The sequence below is a fragment of the Aquila chrysaetos genome, chromosome 4 (assembly GCF_900496995.4).
Source record: "Aquila chrysaetos chrysaetos chromosome 4, bAquChr1.4, whole genome shotgun sequence".
NCBI lineage: Eukaryota > Metazoa > Chordata > Aves > Accipitriformes > Accipitridae > Aquila > Aquila chrysaetos.
The window spans coordinates 36726406-36752917 of NC_044007.1; the positions used below are offsets into that span (position 1 = coordinate 36726406).

General features: G+C 39.4%; 1 protein-coding gene across 1 annotated transcript in view; it reads left to right on the plus strand.

Annotated features, from left to right (window-relative positions):
• NCOA2 (nuclear receptor coactivator 2) overlaps positions 1–26512 on the plus strand; it is a 199352-nt gene that overhangs the window by 59233 nt on the left and 113607 nt on the right. The window contains 1 exon segment of the mRNA XM_030011116.2: positions 12924–13150. The gene's annotated coding sequence lies outside the window, so the exon portion shown is untranslated.

Here is a 26512-nt window from a genome sequence, read left to right on the forward strand (position 1 = left end):
TCTGAATAAGGACTGAAACTCAAATTACTACTTTTCGAAGTGAGAGATTTTGAGCAAGGTTCCCCCCTCCCCGCCCCCTTCTGAACTGTTTTAAAGACTGGTTTTAGAAACTCCACGCTGCTGCATCTCGGTCAGAATATAACCTTTTTTGGGTCCAGGTCCATTGCCAACTTTAAAATTAAAATGAAAGTGAATATTTCTAGTCAGTTTAAATATCTTGTGGTTTTTTTAATGTTATATTTAAACATATATGTAATGACTGTTTAGTTTTGCCTCCCCTTTTTTCCCATTCCAAGGAAGCTCATATGGTCAGGTATTTAAAAATAACCCTCTGAGAAAAACTCCTTGAGTTGTATTTACTCGCGCAGAGCTCCAGCTGAGACCGGCCTAACATTAAGCCATGAAAAGTGTTGGGTTGCCACTTCTGCCTGTCCCAGGCCAGGCCTGCGATACTGCATCGGTGGGTGATGCTCTGTGGTCGTGCCTGACCGTCAGCCACCCTCTGGCTCCTCACGACAGCTGAGTTTTCCTGTGACAAGCACGATTGGTCAACTTTCTTTGCCTGTTTGTAAAACCGTAGCTTTCAAATAACTTGTCTTCCCAGCTGGGCAATAGCTCTGCTGCAGCCTTCCCTATGGCCCAACAGCCTCTATAGCTTCCCCTATAGCCTTCCCCACCAGGTCCCTGTCTCCTCCTTCCCTAAAAAGATGAACAGAATCTTCTTCAGACCTTTGACAGATATGGAATATATTTCTGATGCATTTGTTATTTAGAATACTTAAGTTAGTGCTTTAATGATGATACTAGTATCATTTGTCTTCTTCAGGGCCATGGCTACTAAAGTTGCTGCTAATTGCTGTGGAGCTGGGGTGAGTGGAAGCCATTGCAGGGAGCCTTGTAGGACAGTATTTGGAGGTATTCGAGCAGGATTCATTCTTGGGTTTAGTTATGTGGTAGGCTTGTATTTGCATACAGATTTCCTTTGTTTTTCCATGAATCTGCTCTGACTAATCCTTTGGCCTGTATTTCATTAGAAGTGTTGACTGCAGAATGATGGTTTTGGTAACAGATGAAACAAAACTTTTCCTTTTTTCCTTTGCATGTGCATGTACAAAATAAAAAGTACAGGATGACCTTGTTTATTTGATAATTGAGAATGTGCCTGACTTTGTTAGGAAAGCCATAGTCTAAGAATACGATTCACCGGTCTTTTTATAAATTAATGCCAGTATGGTGTATCAGTTCTCACTCCCACTTATCCTCTTATTCTCTCCCCTTCCCATCCCCCACTACTCCCTCCCTACTTTTAGAGGCAACACAAAGCTGTTTTGCTTCAAGCTAGGGGCAAAGATTAGGAGAGTTATGAAGTTTTGTAGCAGATTTCTAGGAAGTAGATGAGCCACATTTGTACATTGTACTCCTAAAACGGTGCTAAATTGTTTCTGTGTTGTATTCATGAATGCTGAGTTTGTTTACTTCCAAAATTTTTACTCCTTACCCTCAAGCTATCAGCAAATTATGGCTGAAGTTTGAATTGTGGCAAATCTGTGTGTGAGGAGTACAGATTCACTCCTTCTTCATGTGAGGAATGGTGCTGTGTAACATTCCCTGCACTCTTGTGCAAATAAAACTTAAGTTCAGAGTCTGTGCACTCCTGTGATCTGCAGACTGCATAGCGAGGAGAGGAGTATTAAAGAGGACGGTTTATGTGGTGGTGATAAAAATCACACATACTTTCAGGAGACCTAAAGAGCCTGCAGATTTTATTAAGCTTTGAAGAAAATCACGTGCATGTTTGCATGTTTATCTGTATTGATAAATATATGTAACTTGCACGGAAGGGTGTTGTTAAGACTGCTAATGTTCACGTTTGTGTCAGATGCAAGTTTGCAGCATTGTAAACCTAGTACTGAATGAGAACACTAGACTTTTAGCTTATGTGAAGCATACTAAACGTTTCACAAGAATTATTTGTTTTAACTGTAAAATAATTACAGTACTTAATAATGTAGGAAACGCTTGTGAGTTTTTTGCAGTTCTTTTTATCTTAAAGAATGCAATAAAATCCATTGCTAAAAAAATGGGACAATTTAAGCAAATGCTGTCAGTATAGACAGATGCAGAGCAGTCAGCATAGCAAGGATATTTGAGCTGAATAAAATGATTAATTAGTTCTTTCAGTTTTAAAGTCTGAGATTTAGAAGTGTTGCGGGTGCTGTTATTCATAAACTTCTGCTATAGAAAATGTAAGAATGTGATGTTGGCTGTGTTTACTGAAAATCAAAGTTTAATATTTTTCCCTGGATGTAATATAGTGTGCACCTGATTCAATGTGAGAAGTACCTTTTTAACAAGGCAGCACATTTTAATCAGTTCATCAAAGCCATCTAGGAATCTCTCCTTGTAGTTAAAAGCAAGTCAATCACTCCACCCTGGTAGTTTTCTTCCTTCCTGAAAGCTCCATCCTTCTAAAGAAATGTTCATTTTTCTATCTCAGGTTGCCATCAGCACCCTTTCAGCTTAAGGCCTTGCCCTGTCTGTCCCCATGACAAGTTCTGGCTACCCTGCAATCACAAGTGACGTGATGAAACTGGCAGATTAAGTAGCATAGGTGCACACAGTAGGGCTTGGAGCAATCAGAGTTATTAAAATTAAATAGTTATCCAGCTTGCTTATCCACCATTGTAGGAGATCTAGTTTTATATCTTTTATGCAAAGCTCATCTAGGGAAAAAAAAAAGATATCTTAGATTTTAATAAGAATTTAATTTGGCACTGCCATTAGAGTTTTTTTTGTCTTTCTGTGTTGAACTGTCAGTTCAAGTTTTTGCTCCGTTTGATAAAGGGTTGCAGCAACACTCGTTGGAAGACACCAAAGGTTCATCTTTTGTGAAGTTGATACTGATAACAGGTTGTAAAGAATTATGGAATCTACACATGGCTGAATGGATCTGGGCTTTTACAAAGCAGGTTTGATACCCGGCCAGTTTTGGTCTCTGTAGACCTAATAAATGAAAGAGATTTTTCCACTGCCCTGTCACAGAAGACAAAAACACAGCTTACTGAATTGGCTGTTCACTGCCAGTTTAGGAAAAAAATTGTCATTTTCTTGCCCTGTATAATAAAAGCAGTACTAATTAGTAGAAAGCACTAAAACAATCTCATATGCTTCTCATCTAGCATTTGAAGCTTTAAAAAAGTTCTCTCTCTTATGTATGACTGTGATAAGAACTTTTGAGAACTTTAAGTGTTGTTAAACTTCAGCAATCAAATTGCATATTTTCAGACAGCTCTTAAGCAGACATGAGTTGTTACAAGAGTCTCTTTCAGAGTTAAACTGTTGGTTTGCAAACTCTTTCTGACATCTTCTCCTATGAAAGCAAAATAGCCCTTTTCTTCTTTCTAAATTAAAAATAAACCTATAATTGGTTTACAGGGCCTTGCCCTCAAGTTGATGGCATTTCTGTCCGTCTGGGATGCAGAAGGAAGAAACAGGGGAAAGAGGGAGCCCCTTGCATCTGGTTAGCAGGCCCAGCTCTGTAATTGTCTGGAGATCAAAGAACCATTTGATGGTGGCCGTTAACACCTTCCAGCATAATATCCCCAGCTCCCTCTCTGCCCATCCTCCTACTGTGGTGCAGAAAGTTGGCACTTTGAAAGACCTACCTCCTGAACAGAAGGAAGATAGATGGGAATGAGGATTTGGGGTGCATGGGAAGTGGGGTGAAAGAGGAGGTAGAAGAAATGTGAGGTGGGAAGCCCTGGTGTTACCAAAGGATGATTTACAAAACCTTTTGCAGGCTACTGGTTGGAATGGGAGGCTGACTGTCCCGCTGACATGCAAGAGGAGGAAAAGAGAGAGTGAGGCATGCCATCTGGCCAGTTATTAAAAAAAAAAAAAACAAAAAAAACGCACCTAAAGATGATTGGTTTGCATGCTCAGATGCCCTGCGTGTGTGCAGTGGTACCAGCCACGCCAAGGGTACAGCACAGATGTGGTGCAAGAGCTGGGAGTCTGCAGGGACATGGCCAGGAGTGTGCACCAGCGTTTCCACACACCCCCTGGTGGAGTGGCTACTGGGAAAACTGGAAAATTCAGTTGTCTCGTTTGCAGTCATTAAGACAGCAGTAAAACTGGCCTGCCTAGTTAGAAACCAGTCAGGTAGCAATCATATAAAAGGCCCTTAGCTTCCCAAAAAATGGCTGAAGGGAGGAGTAGTGCTCATGTGACTCAAGGAGCGGATGAGGTGGATCAATAGTCTGTGAAATAGAGGAGGATGGAAACGTGGCACAGGGGTGTTCGGGGCACTCCAAAGAGGCGCGATGAGCGTGACTGACAGTTGTAGCAAAGTGTGAAGCTCTCTTTACCTTCTTTAATTTCTATGTAGTCAGAATTTCTTTGCACCCTGCCTTGCATGATAGCATTACTTTAACTTGGTGAAAGCTGTGGACTGCAGTTGCACTGAGCTGTAGATATGGCAGCTTTTCCATTTGCTTCCACTTGCACTTCAGGAACACTTGAAACAATTAAAATATTTTCTTTCTTGTGAGAGATGCCACTTATTCCATTTGTGTTCAGCAGGAACAAAAGCAGTTTCCTCATTTTTGGGGGTGTCTGCAGAAAGATCCTGGAACCAAAAAAGAAAATGAGTCATCAAATTTAGTCACAAAATTTGAGCTGTTTTGATATTTAGAAGAACTGAGTAGCATTTTGGGGGCATTTTTTTTTAGCCAGCATTACAAATTATATGTATTATATATGTTTTATAGTTTTATGTATATATGTGTGTATATCTATATAAATACATCTGCATGTACAATGCTATCTGATTTTTTCAGTAAATTGGGTAGAATTATCTCATTTTAAACTTGTATTTTAATGCTGTACATTCTTTTTGACTCAGAAATTAATGGGATTAATATGTAATAATTCTTTTTTTCTGTGTTGTAACTGCCACTGGGGGTAAGTATTAAAACCATTTCACATTTGGGGAGATTATGTGATAAAGAAGCTGTTCCTTCATCTGGGTTCCATAGTGAGTTGCTGGTGAGTTGGCTTAAAGGAAAAAAAAAAAGGACACTTGGCAAGAAATCAAACAATAATAGAAAGCAGGCAGCTCAATTTGAACCAAAATACTGAAGTTACTGTTGTTGGTTTTTTCCTCTTTGCTGAAAGGCTTACAAAGACTACCATAACTGCTGCACTGTCCAGTTTGAAGTGTATTAAATGTGTGGTGTTCATGGTGTCCAGCCACACTGGCTGAAGATGACAGAAGAACCACTGAGACCATAGATTAAGAATGGGGCTTGCTTTGGCCATTGACTGTACTGGCGGCTTTCTTCACTTCTTGCACAAGGACCCAGGCCAGGCAAGCTTTATCATCATAAGTTTTTGAGGGTGTTCTCCCCATTACTAAATTTTGTCACTGCTATAACCCTGTGAAATTTAGGCATTTATAATTATGGTATACGATACAGTTCTGCCAGACTAGCTATAGACCACTTACCATGGCTATTGACCACAGATTACAGTTCGGAAATTGCTGTTTGGGGTATTCAGAGATTCTTCACCCTCAGTAGGAGAGAGACGGGAAATGGTGACAGTCATCAGGCTGCAGAGGCAGAGGTACGTGGTTCAGAGGGGTTGTCTAGCTAGGACAGATGCACTCACCTGACAGCAAGCATGTTTGATTTCTAGTCTTTGGGCTAGCAAGTGTTAATCTATCTGTGCAAAGTGGAGAAGCATCAACAGGTGAGTGAGAAGGTTTGGTATGGCAGGATAAATTGAGCTAATCTGGTAGGGGTGAAAAACTGGTGACTTCTGGAAATGAAAGTCCTTTTCCCCGTCGTCTTCTCCACAGTCCTGGCCAGGTTGTCGTGTTGTCCCCCCCGTCTTCCTGGCTGTAAAACTTGTCTCAGCTCTTGATGAACTGATTCAGTTCACTAATCTACAAAAAAAAAAATGAAGAGATTTATGCCAGATTAGTGAGCTGAACAGGTTTACTAAAGGATAGGATGAATGCAAGGAAAGGGACAGGAGCACAAGAACTTTTTAATAGTAGTTACATGTTAGGTTGGCTCAGCACCCTTGTGTAACAGCACACTTTGAACATTTCTGTCCAGAATAATGTGGTGGTGTTTGGGGTATTTCCATGAGAGGAAGGATTTGTGGGTTCGAATAAGAGATCTTGAAAAGGAGATTATTAAGTTTTACAAATGTAGCCCAGGGGGTAGAGGAGAAATCAGCATATTAGATCACAGCTGTCAAGCTTTGAGGCACCAAACCCCATTTTCTCACAGAGTATCAGTTAGAAAATATTCTCTGCTCCATCTCATCATGGATTTCAGGCTCAAAACCTACAATTTCTGGAGATAAGCACACTACTGGAATAGCAAGATGGTGTAAAAAAAAGACATTTTATTCAACAAATCTCACAAATTAGGCACAAACAGTATAATAGAGTTTAATGATCATTGTTTTATTAAGGAACCTGTGCATGACATGCATTTTTGTATGTTTAGGAGCAATAAAATTTCTCAGTTCTTCTATTTTTTATTCTCTACTCTATGGAGAACTTTCTTTTGTCTTTGGCAAATGTATGAATATTATCACGTGTTTTCAAATTTCTGAAAGTTACCTAGGTGAAAACTAAAGCATAGTTTAAAAATAGTCATAAAACCCTGTAGCAAAAAGGGGGTTTTGCTCAGAAAAATAAAGGTCACAGTGTATTCCTGTTCTAAGCCACAGTAATAAGAGTGGGGATAACTTTAAAAGGTTTGCTTTAGTACAGTACTGCCAAATGCATGCCAGGAGTCATCTTCACTCTGAGATATGTCCTAAGAGCCAGTTCAGTGGCCACAGAATACTACAGGTGTATTTGCATTTATTCTAAGGACTTTCTGTTAGCTTTCTTTGCATCATACTTGAGAAGTTGTGGCAGTCTGGGGAAGTTCCCACTGATGGGAAAAGGGGAAACATAATCCCCATTTTTAAAAAGGGAAAAAAGGAAGACCTGGGGAACTGCAGGCCAGTCAGTCTCACCTGTGTGCTCAGCAAGATCATGGAGCAGATCCTCCTGGAAACTATGCTAGGGCACATGGAAAATAAGGACGCGATTAGTGACAGCCAACATAGCTTCCCTAAGGGCAAATCGTGCCTGACAAATTTGGTGGCCTTCTACGACGGTATTACAGTGTTAGTGGATAAAGGAAGAGCAATGGATGTCATCTACCTGGACTTATGCAAAGCCTTTGACACTGTCCCACATGACAGTGGATTTGACAGATGGACCACTCAGCAGATAAGGAACTGGCTGGCTGGTCGCACTCAAAGACTTGCGGTCAATGGCTCGATGTCCAAGTGGAAACCAGTGATGAGTGGCGTTCCTCAGGGATTAGTATTGGGACCGGTGCTGTTTAATATCTTTGCTGGTGACACAGACAGTGAGATTGAGTGCGCCCTCAGCAAGTTTGCCAACACCACCAAGCTGTGTGGTGCAGTCAACACACTGGAGGGAAGGGATGCCATCCAGAGGGACCTTGACAGGCTTGAGAGGTGGGCCTGTGTGAACCTCACGAAGTTCAACAAGGCTAAGTGCAAGGTCCTGCACATGGGTCGGAGCAATCCCAAACACAAATACAGGCTGGGCGATGAGTGGATTGAGAGCAGCCCTGAGGAGAAGGACTTGGGGGTATTAGTGGATGAAAAACTGAATATGAGCCAGCAATGTGTGCTCACAGCCCAGAAAGCCAATTGCATCCTGGCTGCATCAAAAGAAGCATGACCAGCAGTTCGAGGGATGTGATTCTCCCCCTCTACTCCACTCTTGTGAGACCTCACCTGGAGTACTGCGTTCAGTTCTGGGGCCCCCAACAGAAGAAGGACATGGACCTGTTGGAGCAAGTCCAGAGGAGAGCCACAAAGATGATCAGAGGGCTGGAGAACCTCTCCTGTGAAGACAGGCTGAGAGAGTTGGGGTTGTTCAGCCTGGAGAAGAGAAGGCTCCGGGGAGACCTTATAGCAGCCTTCCAGTACTTAAAGGGGGCCTACAAGAAAGATAGGGAGGGACTCTTTATCAAGAAGTGTAGTGATAGGATGAGGGGTAATGGTTTTAAACTGAAAGAGGGTAGATTTAGATTAAATATTAGGAAAAAAGTTCTTCACTGTAAGGGTGGTGAGGCACTGGAACAGGTTGCCCAGAGAGGTTGCGGATGCCCCATCCCTGGAAGTGTTCCAGGCCAGGTTGGATGGGGCTTTGAGCAACCTGGTCTAGTGGAAGGTGTCCCTGCCCATGGCAGGGGGGTTGGAACGAGATGATCTTTAAGGTCCCTTCCAGCCCAAAACATTCTTTGATTCTATTCCAAGATATCCTCGTATTTGTGCTGTTACTCAGTTTTGCTTTTATAACTCTCTGATTTAATTTAAAAAAAAAAAAAAAAAAAAAAGTAAAATCACACATAAGTATATAACTTCCAATTTTTACAAATCTGAGACTCAAGTGCATTATTTTGAAAACTTACCAGACTATAAGTAGATTTATTTTAGTTGATACCATATGGATAACGTACTACTATATACGCTTTACTATTTGCTCGGTAGCTATTTTTGGCGCTGTCATTCATAGAGTAAGAAAAACAAATTATTTTGTAGAGTACATGAAGTGAGGTGAGCTTAAATATTGGTCTAAAATAAGCGCTTATGAAATGACCAACTAAAACCTTTAGTCAGTCAGAACAGTGCTTGAGGTGCTGGAAATTGCCGAAGATCCTAAGAAAGTCAATGGGGGACATGAGTTGGTGTCTATAAAGCTATGGTACTTTTCCTCACTTTGCACCTGGTGTTTCCCTGGATGGTTGGTAAAGAATGGAAAAGGCATTCGACCTCGAAAATATTTAACTGAAGCTAAATTCTCTTTTACTCACGATGGTGCTGGGGATGGGGTTAGCAGTAGAGGGTTGGTGTTGTGGGTGCTTCTTGTGTCAGGCTTCGCTTTCTGAAGCCCTTTCATCGGCTTCTTTTCATTTGACAATGAGCCACAAAATTAAGGGTGCTGTGCCACAGCAGTGGGAAGTTGTAGGTGCTGTTGTCAGTACTGGTAACTCAGATTTCTTTAATTTCTTTTAATAATATGCCATAAGTCAATAAAATCAATGGAATACAGGTATGAGGTTGCTATTCCATTTTAATCTACATTTCAGTGTGAGGACAAGCTGTGAGCAGCTGTGTGCAATGTATTGTAGAGCAGTAACCTTAATGTGGGAGTCTTTATTTGCATAAGAACCATAATGTTTTATACTGAGCTCATTGTGTCATGTTATTTGAACAGATTGAAATAAAAGAGTAAACTACACTATACATGTTGATCAATGCATGAAGTAGTTTTTGTGTTGATGCTAGTGTAGCAGTAGCATCAATCCTTTCAGATATTTCTTGAAATTAAAAAGGGAAGCATGATTTGGGGAATTTTGATGATTGAAAGTTCTAGTGTTGTAGAAAATTATGTTCCTTATGACGATTTAAAGAACAGCTTCCCTAAACAAACATAATAACAGAATTAAGTTTACAATGTAGAGAAGAATCCCTCATCAAATAATGCCAGTACATTGATCATAGCAAATATGCTATTTGCATTGTAGTGTGGCTTTTGTGATAATTGTATTAGTAACAAAAAGCTGCTGAAGGTTTTCAGGGAATAACTTTTACTTTAAAAATGCTGAAAAGTACTTTAAAAAAAAAAAAAAAAAAAGGAATCTTACCTTACAATGAATTAATGGTCTTGGATGAATCTTTGCTGTTGGGTAAGATGTTCAATACACTTCAGCCAGCTGGCTTAAGTCCTTGTAAGAGCACACTTGTCCTAAGGAAGATTAGTCTTTTTGATGATTAGTGCACTGCACTGAGCCTCACCTTTTTTTTGACGTATATAACCGTGTGTTTATATATTCACAAATCTTATATAAATACATGTAGTCCTAGAGCCTTTTCAAGCATTTCCATTATCAGTGTTTTATGATTTGTTTTACATTAAAGCTTTCCTACTTGATGTAGTGTTTTAGCCCATAAATATTGATTTCAATGACAAAATAATTGGGTTAGTTTATGTTAAACAAACAGCATTTTTGGAGGTCTGGTGGATTTCAGATGAGTTTTTAGGAACACTATATAGTGGTCTGCAGGTACTAAATCTATTACAGTTGCTTACAGTTGAGAGACAACTACCAGTGCCTGATACTTCTAATCAGTTGGGCAGTGCCGTATGAATGGAAATACTTCCTTTTCCTTTTTCTTCATTGAAAAAAGTCCTTTGCTGACAGCAAATATGTTATACTCTGCCAAATGAAATAGTGCATGAAATTCTGCTCTCTTTTTTAAGGAAGAAGTTTCGTGTAGTTTCCATGATTGTACATTGAAGTGCTGAAGTTTCATTCAACCTAATTATATTTTTAATCTTAACTGTAACTAGTGAACAGATAATTATTCTGACCTTAAAAAAAATATTATGGATGTTTGATAGCCAGTTTCATTATTAAATTGAATCCAAGCTATAATAAAATTATTTATTATTAATTTTTGAAAACAGAAATGTGCTTTTAATGCTTTATTATGTTTTACACACTGATGTTGAAGCTTCTCAGTTTATTTTTGTAAGAATAAACATGGATGTTCTAGGAGTGTGCATGTGGGTCACACTTTTTTTGCCATAGTTAATAAGTGCTTTTTGAAAATTAGGTACATCAGAAGTCTCTAGACTAAATACAATCTCACAGGAATAGTTAGTCATTTCTTGGAAATAATTATTTCTTATTGAAAAATAAATGTCATAATGCATTTAATCCATACTATAATTTGCATCCATCCATGAGCATATGACACTGTTTTTCTCTTTTCTTGGTCTGCTTTTCTGGACCATGTTTGTACAGAAGTATTTTCAAGAGCCATCAAGAAATTGTTGTCTTGTTTGCTATTAAGAGCTCAGTAAAAAAAATCTGTAAATTGGATTTTGCTCTAAAAGAATGTGTTGTCTGTTTTGAGAGGTTTTCCTCTTTCTGTATATTACCTGACAGCGTGCTGCATTTGTTTTTCATGCTGAGATAAATAACTGCTAAATAGAGAAAAGGAAAGAAAAAGTTTCCCAGAGTTTCATACAAGAACGTTATTTCTCCTCCAGGCAGGGGCAGATGATCACAAGCAATAGTATTGTACAAAGTTACCCTTCCTCTTTGTAACTGATACGCGATTGCTCCTAATTTAGTGCAAATGTGAAGTAAAATGGATTTGCTTAAATTATCTCTGTTAGTTGTGTGTGACCTTCCTCAGGAATGAAGCTAACCCATTTTACTTCAGGTTTTCATGGCCTAGAAGTATTTTGTGAGCAGCTGTAGCTTTTCAGGCAAGCATTGGTACCTCTAGGAGGAAAACAGTGGCATCTGAAGAAACACTAGCTGGACTGTGTGCTGTCATCTGATGATGCTGTTTGAACATTGCTTGTAGACATGCAACAAAACTGGTGGTGAGGACAAAGGCAACTTGTGTGATGTTCACTCCGGCACTGTCCACCTGCAGCCACTACTCCTCTCAGTTTGACCACTGGTCTCAGGTGTTAATATTTGCACAGTTACCATTTCAACAAGCTGAATGACTTAGGCTATTAAGGGCTGAAAGGGGTGTGCCAGGAATTGCAGTAAGGAAGGCTGTCTGATGCTTCCTGGTATAGGATGCTGGTTGGAGTTTTTTATAACTTTGCAAAACATTAGCCTTTGGGACTAGGCAGTTGCCTCTAGCTTAATCTTTTTTTGTCTGCCAAAATTATTTAGCTATCTGTAAGAATGTGTGGAAGAAGTTATTTCTCATTGTAGTGGGTTTTTTTTTGTTTTTTTTGAAGAACCTTTTTTTGGAAATGCTCCGTGTCCCTCCCTTTGAAGCAGAGACTAGGAGTTAGATGGCAATGTGGGAAGCGCTGGTGATAGGCACTGGGGAAGAAGAGCAGCTTATGAGTCACAGCTTTGCCTTTGTCAGCACTGCGAAAATCTCAGATCTAACCAAACTGTAACCTTTTAAAGAAATCACAGTTCTTACATGCTGTCTTGAGCATGTGAGAGCTTTATGGCCTGGAAGTGGGGGGGAGGCTGAGCTGGGGGATGAAACCAATGCCTCGTACCCCAGCGCCTGAGAGCCAGAAGTAGACCCATGGGCAGTGGCACACACAGGGCCGTGGTGTGGTCCTGGCCCCAAAATACTGTAGACTGTGAACAGGAGAGAGAGACCCATGGTGAGATTGTGTGTTAATACGACAGCATGTTGGGGAACGAAGGAGGGGAGGAAGGAGGGGAGTCAAGGGGGAGAGTGTGGCACTGCCAGCCAAGCCTGGAAGTGACTGAGCCAGGGGAGATGAAAAGCCTTGGGGAGTGGGGGTGAGGAGAGACTTGGGAAGGGCACTGAAGGTAGGAACGAAGAAGGACCAGGGCTTGAATCGACATGGGCCAGAGGATATGGCTTGAGGAGAACAGGCAGAGGAGTTTGTTCTGGAAGGTCCTTTTCTATAGAGATCTTTGAATAAATAAACACTCTTTGATTTCAGTAGCTCCTTGAGAATATGTTTTTAACCATCACTTATGGCTCGTCCCTATGCAGAGAATTGTTTTGCGCTTGCAACCATTTTACTCCTTTGCCACAAGAGCTGCACGGTAAATCTAAAGATTTCGACCCCACTGCTGGTTTTTGTAGGTGTCAGTGTGACCCCGTCGTACAAGGTCTGATGTCTGATTTTCTTTTTTCTAGAAGTGGTGAATGCAAACATTTTTGCAAGTCAAGGAATGTTAAAACTGAGCTTATCTTTGCAAAGGTCTTTTGTTTGGCCCCTCGTGGGGAAGCCTTATAATTTAATGATAATTAACCATGCGCTGACATGCTGGTTTTTTCTGCAGGACCACTGCTTCATTCGGTGCGCAGGATGGACTTGCTCTGGGAATGAATCTGGTTGATGCAGTGGAGAAGGCTGTTCTCTGTAGTACCCCTGCCTCACTTCCAGCAGAAGTCAGGACGTGCGTGGCGGGCGAGGCAGGGGATCACAGGAGGCAGAAGCCGTTCTGGTGCTCTCTGCAGCTGCATGCTGCCCTGGCGAACGGGACTCAGACTTCCTAGGTGATGCTAGGTAAGTTGCTCAATCTTGGCTTTTCTCATGTCCTTGCTAACTGTATGTGTCTTGCTTTCTTGCGGATGACTTGAGATCTTTGGATCCGATTTGGAAAAGTGCTGAGCACTGATAACAGCGAGTGAGGCAGTGGGGGTTGAGGTTTGAAAGTGCTGTATAAAGCACAATGTAATGCTAAGCGCTGTGAAAAAATTAGGTCTGAGTTATGCCAAACTGGAGACAGAATTGTCTTCAGAATTGGAGAATCATTTTGACCTTAAAGCTGTCACTGCTTTGTAGTTAGGAAGTTAGGAATAACACAGTTATTCTAAGTTAGGAGTAACAGAGTAACACTAGGACTAACCATTATGTTGATAAAGCACTCAGCTGCACCATTGAATTCACAAAGAAATTACTTGTTCTGTCTTCCAAAAAAAATTTGAGTAGCATGCTGTAAATAAGGTATTGGACCATATGCCAAATACCAAGAGTAAAACAGATTACTGTTTTGATTAGTGGTAATTCTGTACGCTGAATGAAGCAGAGGTGCTGTGGAAATGGTATGACATAACTGTGGTGTATACCATGCCACAGAAGCAAACAAAGGCAAAGTTTAGGTTTCTCTAAAACTTACTTTTGACATTTCCTCTTGTGAGTGCTTGCCTCTGCAGATTGGTTTTAGCATAGATGTTTGTATCACATAATACAATTTGGGGTGCAAGAAGCACAGCATTTTTTGATGCTGTCAACTCAGATAATATATGTACATAAAACCAAAATGACACATAAATTCATCATTCTTTGCAGGCACATGCCTCGTGCCTGGTTATTGTATCAGATACAAAGCAGACAGTGTTTGTAATGCCCACTATCAGAATGACTTGAGGTCAGAATTTCATCTGCATTTCTTCCGGCTCGGGATTTGTATTTTCCCAGTGTGATTTCTATAGCTAGCTACAATGCTGTTGTAATCAGTAGATAACAGAGAATTTTTTGGCCAAGGCATGGTTAAGCTAAATATTGTTTTAACTTAGCTAACCTGAATGCAAAATATCTAACATTAGATCAGATTTTATGAATTAACCAAGAGCGTGTCTTCGGTGCCTAGAAACGTAGTGAGTGTGCTTGCCAGATAAGCTGTTAACTCTCTGTTGCAGGAGAGAGACAGTAAAAGCTATGAAGTTTTGATAATGGCTAAATATTATATTAAATACACAGAATAAGAATGCACATTCCCCTTCCAGCCTGCTCATGGGGGATCTACTACACATATGGCTCTGTGAAAGGCTGCAGTAATGCTTCAGGCACAGCAATATTTTTAAGTGCTGCTTTCTAAGAAAACCTGAGGTATTTTTGTTTGACTACTGCTGTGCAGTGCAAGTTGTTCTTTAAATCTTTAAACATAAACAAAAAAGGTAGGGAAAGAATCTGTATTTTATGAGCAGAAGTTAAAAATGAAATTATTTGCTTTACCTAGAGCATTGAAAATTATGTTGCAATTAGACTGATGCAATAGCACACATTACGAAAGGATCGCACGGTTCGCAGAGCCCGCTGGAGAAAAGCACGGGACTGTAACAGCAGGGGTGTTGTGGGCCTGCGGGGCAGCGCACTGGCAGAGCTACGCAGGGAAGATTATTGGCTAATGTGGAGAGAGGAACGCCAAGAAAAATAAAAACTCCGCCGTTTCTGTGTATCCCATAAAATGGGAGGCAGGGGGGGAGGAGGAGGGCGACTTGTTTTATCAATGTGCCTACTTTATTTCGGTGGCACGTCTAATCTGGTATGGAAAATGTTTTCTGTTATGTGAAAGAAAGAAAGAATGGAAATGGAAGCTAATTTGGAGCTAATATATTTTGAAAGCTGCTAATAATAGTGGAATTTTATTCAGCGCGCTCTATTTCTACAATAGAAAAGTAAAATTCCTTTGGGTTAACTGAAACATCTGTTGAACAAATTGGTTCAGTTTCATGAGTCTGTTACTAATTCTGAGAAGTAGATGATGTTTTATAAAACCAGTAGAGTTGGGGTTTAGTGCCCATATTCTTTCTTTTTTTTTTTTTTTACTATTATTAAAGTAGGTCATTTTGAAGTGTTATGTTTTCATGAATACAGTAATACTGTGGTTAATATTTCTAGTATTTCAAGGTTTACCTTTGCTTTAATGACTTTTCTTCACTGTTTTTAATCAACATTACTAATATTCTTTAAAGTCGTGGATTTCCAGCTTTTTTTCAAGTTCTTAGTAATGAAGTAACTGGGTAATTTTTTTCAAAAAACCTTTTTTGGTGCATTTCAGCTTGTATTTCCTTGTTTCTGCAGGTTTTTTCTACTCTGCTTTACTTACAAAGTTTGAATGTTAACAGAATTTTAGTTGCTCCTACTGCTCTTTTCTCGTTTGGACTAATTATGCTTTGTCTGTAACTTCACAGTTGTGGGAAGAATATTGTAGGTGACAAATCAGTGTATGGCTTCATATGGTGGAAGCTAAGAATGTCCTAAGAGTCAACGAGCTGATGTCATATGAATTAATAAAAGAAGAAGAAGGGAGAAATTAAAAACAGTTTGTAAGATTCTGTTCTACGCATCAGCAATGCTCTAATTTAATTTCATACACATACACGCATCTTAAAGCAGTTTAGGTTTCTCGGGTACATATCCTATCAAAATCATCACTGAAAGGAAATCACAAGTGTAATGTTAGTATGCAGATAAAATTAAGTTCTGTGTGCTTCACTGTTAAATATGTAAAATCAATGCAAGTTCTTGTGTACTACATGTAACTAGCTGTAATACTTTGACACATTTAAAAAGAAAAGCTGAACTTTGAATTTAGGCAGTGAATATATATTTACTTTGTAGTGCATATATTATGTGGAAAATATAAGACTGACATTAAGCATGTACATTCAGTATGATTGTAAGCTATGGCATTTTCAGCTTCGTGGTCAGGGTGTCTGACTTCAGAGTAGCTCAGTGTATGAAGGATGTGAACGGAAGTTGATAATACTTTCTAATGTTACTTTAACAGAGAATTTCTTTTACTTTTTCTTATGGCTATTTTTGAAGTTTTAATGTATGTTAATTATGTGGTAATTCGGTTGTCTTCTTTAAAGTAGAAGATAATGCAAGTATAAATGAGAGGGACAGCAGTGTGGGATAGCATTGCTTTTGAGGGATTGCTGGGTTGAGGAGGAATGGAGATGTATAGTTGAGTTTTGTGAAGGTGCATGTGAGTATTGGCAGCGCAAGGAGCTGCCCCGCTGTTGATAAGATGTTCCAAACAACCCTTGTGTCAGTTTTGTCCTTGGTGCAGCTCGCTGAAGTTTCAGATGACGTGCATGAAATGAAGTGAGGGGGAAGTTGCGTGGCTGAAGTCCTGTGCCAAGTCTTTTTGAAGTTGTATGCAGCAGCTGTGCTGTAGCTAAAGAAAGGCTTTCTTTGACTCCATTGTAACATCTGCATGATCTTTAACAGCAGAATTGTTCCACTGTGATGTATCGTTTAGCTAATCCGGGTTGCCTTCATTAAGTATTTTTTTCTTTTCCTTATTAGAAATGCTTGCGTTACTTTTGGGAATAAGTTTGCAAAGATCTGGACTTGAGTGCTTTTGTGTAGAAACAGTAGGCTTCAGTCAAAACAGAGCCAAAAGAGGAGTTGAGACTTTGAGTTTGATTCTGTAGCTCAGTGAGGCTTTTGAGGTAATTGAGCAGCTTTAGACTACAGCCCATGAATTGCATTTTTCTATGTCCTCCCTTCTTTGGATGATAGGGGTTGAACGTGGGGCCAGTTTTTGTGGAGATGTGACAAACGTGGCATCATTGCAGCTAACCTTGGTCTAACGGCTTCCAGAAGCGTGGTTTGCACCCTCCGTGCTGAGGTATTACCCCGTCTCCCTCACGCCAGCACCGCTGCTGCTGCAACTCTGGGGTGAGTTGGCTCAGGGAGCCAAACAGTGGTCAGCGAACTGCGTTTTTGGTTGGGGTTACTTGGCTGGCTCTTCAACTCTTTGAACTTGCTGACTGCAGAGTTAGACAAACGTCTGTGCTGAAGATGATCTGGAAGAGGGACAGCAGGGCCAGCCTCTTCTGGTTGCAAATTGGCTTTTCTGCCACTTCGAAACCGTGCCTTGACTCGAGGCAGGAAGAATGCAACCAAGGGAAGTGTTTTTAAAGAAGTGCATGAGTTAGACTGTATACTGTGTTTACTTTGAAAGTGAAGTGAAAAGAAATCAATATCTCAGGTGTAATTGAATTTTAAATTTTAGCTTTAGTGTTTCTTTTAGTTGGAGTTTTTTGCATAAGGACTTTAAAACTGAATCTTTATTTAATCTTCTTCCAGTTTGAGACTAAGAGGTCTGTAATTGTTCACTCTCTGTTAGCACCATAAAACTGGCACGTTCTCATAGTTAAAGGGTGGGACCTAGTGGTCAGAAATAAGAGGCTGTGGTCTTGGAGAGCAAACCAAAGGTACTAGAAATGCTGATGCTTCTCTGTGTTAAGGATTTTGGTGATCTTGACTGTAAATATCTTGCATTTATGGGGTACTTGGCTCTCAAGCAATATGTCACAAACTAAATCTGGAGGAATACATTGTAAATTAAATGTGGGTGGGGTTTTTTTGTAAGTGAGAATTATTACATTTTATCATCAGGAATTACTGGATATGCGTTTGCTTTTCAGTTGAACAATATGATCAGTCTTCCTGCTGTAATCTCTTAGGAGAATGACTGTCAGTGGAAAAGCAGAGTGCTGATTTATGTAATTGTACTCATTGCAGAAGTTTGGTTTGTGAGATCCAATTAACATAAATAAGCAAAGTAAGAGAAAAGGCACAGGAAACATACTGCTGCTTATTAGGGTTTTTAAATGGTATTTTCAAAATTATCTTCTAGTCAAATAATGATTTTCTTTGATTTATGCTGGGTGGGCTGTGTTACTCCGCATATTCAGTGTCTATAAAATTGAACATATACTTTCCACAATGAAGAATTAATACTGTACTCTGCAAAACAACAAAGCTGGTATTACAAGTTACTTGAAATACTGCATACTGAGTGGAAAACGAGAGATCTGCCAGCGTGTGTAATTCAGAGCGCAGCCTGCCTGCTTGGGGGAACGCGACGCGCCTGCCTCCCCGTCCGAGAGTGACCATGACCACGTCACCAGGGACTGAGCATGGCCCGGGTGACAGCTGGGCGTTTTAGTCTCACACGTGGAAAACATATGTTTCCTAACGCCTAAGGAGTACGGTTAGGTCCTAGAAACAGAGATGCTTGACAGCAGTAGTCCAATATATGCATTTTATCTACGCTTTTAAAAATAGTTAGTAAAATAAGACCTTAAGACCAATCTTCAAAACTGAGCACATTTAATACATTCTGGTTCCAGCAACATTACTGTGAGGTAAGGGCGAGCAGCCGAGGACTTGTTTCAAAAACAGGAAGTGCCCACATTTATATAAAATTGCATAGTTTCAGCTGTCATAAATGTGGTTTCAATGCAGTTGCAGGAGTAAAGCCCAAAGTAGTTATAACCAGCTTACTTCCTCTTCCAGTCAAAGTGCAAACAGCCATATAATTAACAATCTGTGGCTCATTTTCTCTAGCTGGGTTAAGTATTCTGTTTCGCCTGTTCAGTCACTGTATAAACTGAGGGAACTTGACTTGCTTAAGAACATTTTAAAACACAAATATTCTCGGTCATAACCAGATCTGGAGATTCACAAAACGGAATCTTCGATTGCCCCTCGAGCTTGGCAGCAGAAATGAGACCTGTGAGTGTGGCTGGCGTGCTGCCAGGCTCCTTGGAGAAGAGCTAGCCTTGCCAAGTTGGCTTCTTGCCATGGTAAACTGCATGGGGCAGCAAAACCTGCTGCAGAGCTGGTAGACAGTTTTTCTCTTTAGGGACTTCCCTTCTTACATTCCATTACAAATTGGCTTTATTCAAAGTCTTTTATCATTAATTTTTTGAGGACTGATTGCTCAGCTTTTTTGGACAGCTTTTTTCTGAGTTAATTCACCCATTCTGCCTTTGACTCTGCTCATGCACTTAGTATGGCAGAAAAGCATGAGTACAAAAGGACGAGAGAGTTCCTCTTCTGCTCCTGTATACTCTTGGGTTGGTTCAAATATGTTTTAGGCTGCTTGGGGCCTTTGAGGAGAGCCCTAACTTTTCATCCAGAAAGGGCCTCTCATCACTTCTCGGTCTCTGCTGATACCAGGCACTTGAGCAGCAAATACCTACTGAATATTCCCCGCGTACTCTGCTTGCTGGGAAGAGCTGGTGAGGAGCCTTTCCAGGGAAAGGGACCTCTCCCAGGAGAGTTTCTCCAGGGAAGCTCTGCTTGGTTACTGAAGCTGCAGCACTTGCTGCATATGGTAATTGACAGTGGACCTTTTCTTCTTGTGACAGATTTTTGGAGAGAGGCTTTTCTTCATGTGAGAAGTAGCACTGCATTTTGCAAAGCCCTGTGAGAAACCTTTAGGCAGAGCTCAACAAACATTACTCTGTCCTAAACATAATATGAAACATTTCCTTTCCCTTTCCTAGCTGTCCTCTTCAACTATCAGATAAATAGTGGAGAATACTTACTCAAGACCTTATGAAATATAAATTCATAGTGACCATCTTTTGACTTTATGCAAGAAAGTTAGTAGTCCTTAAAAGGACTATTTCATCCTGTACTACCTAAGTTTTTCCTTTCTTCAGGAAAAGCTGGCTAACCCATTTTGTTGTCACTGGAACAACCAGAAGAGCTGCATTGATGACCAGAACCTCGACTTATCTTTCTGAATGGGGTTTTAAAAGCAAAAGCAGTCTTAATAGCCTCTGTATAAAAACCAAGATATATCTAACAGCAATTGCAAAGAGAACAGAAATCAGGACAGAGTTCTGCTTCGAGCTCCCTAGTGTTTTTAGCTGTAATTTAGCAGGGGAGACAACGGAAGACCAATGAAAGTGAGAACTCATTTGCGTCCTGTGAAAAACTATGGTTGTTAGATATATTGAGGTATTTCTTTCATTCTAAATAAAATTTGGAAACTTTCAGAACACAACAAGGTCTATAGCATTTTTAATTGTGTAAAGGATTCCTTCCTATTCTTCTCTTCCAATGTTTTAAGAGAACATACAGCCGCCACTGAAGAGAATGGTTGCACAGCTTCTGCTTCTGCTTCTGCTTACTCTGTGTCTGTGTGTGTAGGTAATTATTATAACATCAATATAACATTACCTTCAGTTATTCAGAAGAGCCTTATCTTAGGTGCTTGCCAGAGTTACTCATGTGTTTCTTTGCTTAGCGTGACATGGCCATGTTTTCCTTCATGGCTTAGTTCCTAGCCCAAGCACAGGCAATGAAATGTGCTCACATTGCACTGTGTTTTATCACTGAGTTAAGGGATTGGATGGGGTTGTGCTGTAAAAGAGGACAGTAGGGCCAGTCAGTTCGATGCAATGAATAGATTGCTCTTATTCGTAGAGGAGTATGGTCCAAACAGTGGTCTGTGGGCCAAGACCAGCCTACAGGAAATTTCCGTCTGCTCTGCTTTTTACCAAAGGAGATGGAGAGCAGCTCTGCAGCAGCAAATACTGCCCAGCAACTGGACTGTATTGGAGGCTTGCCACAATCCAATTTAGAGGGCTGCCTCCAGGGGAATGGAAGAAGGTAGAGTGGAAGGGGCCAGGTAGAAGAGCCTCCCTTCTCTTGTGGTCTGTTCTTATTTCCATGATGACATCTTGACAATATTTTTAGGATAGCTACTTGTGGCATGTGCAGGTTGGTCAGGTTGGTGACTACCCTGAGGACTAGGAAGTGAGGTCTGTGAGAATTAGCTGGTGCGAGGTTCTGTATCCAACCATCAAAATATAATTGCAAACCCCTTGTAATAAGTGACCTCTTCTAATAGAAAACCACATCCTTTAAAACAGTTCATTAAAAATGCCCTTATCAATTACAAGCTACCATGCCATATAAAAAGCATCTTATTTGCATATGAAGTAATTCAGATTCAAACTTCTAATTGCCATTTGTGAAGTCAAATACTAATTTTTGAGTGGATTTTGATATTATAGTTTTATATTGCCTTTTAGGAGAATTTAGAAATTAATTTGAGACCATAACTATTAAACTTGAAAAGAGCATGGGAAGCTGGAAAGCTCCGTATATATATGAAACAAAAATCTAAAAAAAAAAATTGTATGTGTACTTTTCATTGGCATGCAGTGATAGTCTATAAAGTTTTTATTATCCTGAGGTAATAGGCATACCCATTACATGAGAGCACTGAATACCTTTTTAATCTATGCAGGTCATCCAAAACAAATGCCTCTAACAATTATCTCCACACTTGGCTGTGTATTTTTATCATCATAAGGTTAAATACTAAGTGAAGATTTAGGTTTTTACACGATTTATATTTTTTATCTTTTGTATTTTTTCAGATTCACTGTTATAAGAATTTTCACACTTAGAAAACCATTAAGCTCTTGTAATAATGAAGATGGCTCAGGTGAAAATGAAATAATAGAAAAATCATGTATGAAGAGGGTGCTAGCTTTAAGATCTCGACTTACTATATTTCTTTCAGCTGATGGTAGAAAAAACTTTGAAGTTACTTTTGTGTATGTGTATTTATACAAATAATCTGGATTACTTAATTCAAATACAGTCAGATAGAGAAATATATGCATTGTTGTAAAGAGTTATTGCAATTAGCCTGGCCTCTAGTATGTATAGCAGAATTGTTGTTCTTAAATAAAACTGAATGAAAGCAATTCTCCTGCATCACAGTTCCCTCATGTCATTGCTCTATGGACCTACATGAAATTCAGGTACTTGTAAATTCCTCTGAGCCTCATCAGACTCCTGTAAGGTTTCTGGCTGTGGCATGAAAGACCTGTTTGCTGCTGGGGACAGATAGTTTCCCCTTATCAGAAATGGGACCCGCATGAGTCAGCTAACCAAGCTGCTAATTGCCCCAGTAATATAAAGAACAGTATAAATTCATGCTCAGTTGCAAACTTTCTAAAATCACTTTTTGCACTGTAGAAAAATGAGAAGAGATGCACAAACTTAGACAAAATAGCAAATTGCTTTATAGCATTTTTGTGCTACTGGATCACCTTGGGGTTTGAGTCAGGTTTCCTGAGTTCTCAGCTTCACTCCTTCAGTCTTGTCGTCTCTTGCAGTTGTTTGAGCTCTGTTCTTGATCAAACTTTTCTGCCAAGGTAAAAAATTTCCCTGTGTTCAGACATGTAGACACCTTTGGGTACCTTCAGACTTCCTGTTTGTGTTCTTAAGAGTCAGTTCTGTCGCCTTGTTTTCTTTGTTTCTTCTTTTATACTAGGCTTTTTCCACTGTTCTTTGCCCATTTTGCTGCTGATAAGCTGAGTGGAGTGAGTTTCCTCTAAACATCATCCATCTTGCTTTCCCCTGGACAAAAGACTATTCACTTGTTCCTGGCCTGGATCATAGGTGACACCAGTCCTGTTAGCAGATGTCTGAATGCTGGGTGTATATGTGCATGCATTTTTTATATATATGTATATAAAATAAACATCTGTGTTGTGTATAATTTTATATAGTATCTAATAGCTGATGTCTGGTATATGACTGCTAGTATTAATCATTTTATAATTCATTATTATATATATAAAATAGCATTAATTTATATTTATGTATAAAATTAACATCTGCCAACAAGTTTACCAGTTGGATAAATCTGTTTCATAGCTTTAAATTGTTGATTTCTATTTTCCTTTTCTTGTTTGTTTGTTTAGGAGAAATACAACATTACCAGTAGCTTTCTAAAGATCAGGCATTGACTGAGACTGATCAGTTTATGGAAGTAGTATATGACTTGATGGAGAGCATTTTAAAGAGATGTGCCTCACTGAAGAATGTGTAACAGCTTAGGTTCAGTTCCTGTGTATTTTTATTCTGGTGGGACTCCTACTTAGCAATATTCTCATTTAGAAGATTTCTCTAAGGTTCCAGTTCTTACCTTTAATAATTAAAAGGTGGTCTCAGGGCTTCTCCCAACTTTTGTTTGTTGTTTGTTCTTTCAAATCTGGTTTCCATTTCAGATAGACTTCTTACATTTTTGTACAGCAAGAAAAATTACAAGGTTCAGTAAACTTGTGACACTTTAAAATTCTGTTTGTTTCTGCAGGATTTTAAATTAATCTTCTGTCACTGTTGTTAGTAAGGGACACAAAAATGAGAAAAAATTCAGCATCTTCACAGGCACATGGAGAATTATTCAAGTATTAAGTAGGCATATAGATCAAAGGTCTACCTTGCCTGGAAGTTTGTTAAAACTTTTAGACATGAATGACAGCTCATTGAGAATGGAACAACTTTTTTCTAACTGTATTTGCAGAACAGAGCCATGGAAGTATCTCCAAGCACAGACGTTGGTTTAGAAGTGCATATTTTGTTTGTTCTGCTTTTGACAGTATATGTATGTCCAGATGTGGTCAGGTCTGAAATGGGTAGGTTGTTGGTAACAGCACACAAATCCAATAAACTTTGTTGGTGAATGCCAGAGTATCAGACTTGCTTTAGGAGCTGCTAAGTAAAATCCTATGGTCTTTGTTGTACAAGAGGTGAGATGATAGACTGTTTTGGCTTCAGAATCTATATTTTGATTTATTTGTCTGGGGTAGTTTTTATTCTGTCTTTCAGAAAATGATTGGATTTTATAACTATTTGAATTTTGTATGGGAACATATTTTATGACCTGCTTAGAAATGGCTTAATACTGTTATTTGTTTGATTATTCTCTGGTATATATTACTTAACTGATCTTCTCAGTGACATGTGCTTGCTTTTGTTCTCTGTTACATTTATGAAGGATTTAGCATCTAAGAGTCAAACATGAAGTGGAGCAATTCATGTGAGTGCTGACTTGTGTTTATATCCTTGGAGACAGAACACGCATAAAAGCTAGATTAAAAAGAATTTAAAAGATAGCAAATCTATCACAAATCATAGATTACAGTAAAACAGATGCTATAGAAAAAGTATTTTTTTATCTTTTTATCTGTATCTCCTATTAGAATATAAGTGGGGCCTGTGTATCTGTTTTCCTTTGAAAACTGTCCAGCAAAATCTACGAGATGGATTTAAATATTGTGATACTACTTTTAGGTGATCTGTTAGCATAGCCAGCTGTTTAGTTTGGTCCATCTAAATTAGCTTTCTGTGAAATTATAATAAGGTCAAATATTCTCCTTTATTTATAGCCTTATTTCCTATGGAGACAAGGCTCATGAGGTCACACCATGCACTTGTATACATGCACACACATCCCTTCATCTCCCCTCAGTAGCTTTTGAACCTATTGGTGATTTTGATCACATTTTTTGGCACAGTGGAGGTCTCAAAATTCAGATCCTACAAGTTTTGTAAAAATAAGTAGCTGAGTATAGGTGGAAGCACCTAAAGTTGCCCTGACAGAGGGAAAGGTTACAGCATGAAATAATCTTATTAGTTGCCTGGGAATCCTAGTGATGGGAAAAGAGAGACTTTAAACAAATGGCCCAACTGTGGGAAAAGCTTCATTCAAAGCTTTCACCTTTCTAGACACCAAAGTCAACCAACCAGAAGGCGTAAATCTGTGGGAGATGAGGCCTAATTAATTCTGTTGTTCATGGGACTACTTGTTCCTTAGATATTTTAATAATAATAATAACGATAATAATATCAGTAGCATACATGTTTCCATGCAATGTATTTTTGCATATGTAATTTTTAAGGTAAATATGTAGGGATATTCTTATGACAATCCTAATTTTCAGAGACAATTTTTGTTTTCACTGTGAACATTAATTTAAATGTTTACAGAGCATCTTTTCTCCCTATTAGGACAAACTGAGCATTTGCTTCCCCCTGCTTTTAAAATGACAGGTACTGTGAATGCTTTCCAGCCCTGTTTTGCATGTGGTTCTGGATTGCGACTAGCCAGAAATGCTGGAGCATTTTGTGGGGAGAGCTCATGGCACTATGGTTGTGCTCCAAGGGAGTTAACTGAGAAGAACAAGGTCAGTACAGTACACTTACTGAATATGGAAATAATAATAATAATTATTAAGCCAGCCAACAAGAAGTGTATTCTTAATAAAATGTGTGGTTTTTTTCAGTTTAATCATATGACTGTATAATACAAAAATTGCTTTGAGAGTGGGTCAAAGATTACACATAGCAGAGACTTTTGTGATTGGTTATGAACAAGCGAAAATAGGGTAAACTTTTGACCTGGCAGCAGCAAATGGAACTGTGTAAAGCACCTACAGATGGCAGGATTTAACATATAGTCGGTCTCTCGCCCTTTCACAGCAATTACGATCATATTACACCAGACACAGAGGGGAAGGCGCTCCGTAACTGTAATACAGTGCGTCTTTGAAAGTTTTGAATATGCAGTTGCATGTTTCGTTTTTGTAGGACCATCAATTAGCTTAGCAAGAAGAATTCCACTTTTGTTACTCGTGTTTGACTCAACGAGTTCCTGACCAGCATGCCAAGTCCATTTGGAACAAAAAAATCATTTGAACAGTCTGAATAATTTTGATAATTCAGACTGCAGCAGATTTATTGCTAAGCTTGAAAGACTCGGTGAAAGTGTTATGCTATTGTGCTGCTGATGTGGGGTTGAAGGGATGAGGAGAATGTGGCTTCAGAGAGAGGTCTGGGAAACAACACTCACAGCTGGCTCCTTACATCCTTTCGTAGGTGCATGCATCTTCCTGGTTGAGTTTTAAGTTGCAAAAGTTAAACAGCAAAAAGACCAATTGATAAACTGTGTTTATTTAACAATATTGTGGCATTTAGACAATTCAGTGGCTTTCGGTTTTGTTCATACCTATGAAATACTTCACAAATTAGAAAAAGTGAAACAGTCTTGTGAATTACAGATGACTGATTGCCATTTTCCTGTGAATTTTGTCAGTTAACAAAATCAGAAGCCTACTTGCACTTTTGGCACAGAGCAATAGTTCTGAAGTCATCCAAGCATATTTCGTGTAATTCACTGCCTTTCAGGGAACTGATTGAAGTAGGGGGGATGTTTGTGTGTCTGTTCGTGCACGTGTGTGGAGTTCTCCCATGTTTGGTTTCATTTATCATGCTTTGACATACCAGCATTTGGGAAAAAAGTCTGAAATACAGAAGGCATGCTTCCTTATAGTTGTGATACAGCTATTATCTCCCTTTCTGACTCTCCGCTTTGCCTTCTAGCCTGTAATCTGATGCGTGTGCCAGATGTGGGGAGGTGGAGCAGAAGCAATCCAAGCTTTTAGACCATTTCATGGAGGGGGATATTTTATTATATCTGTGGTTCACAAAAATTTTCCTTTGGTTTTCCAGAATGACTTCTACGGA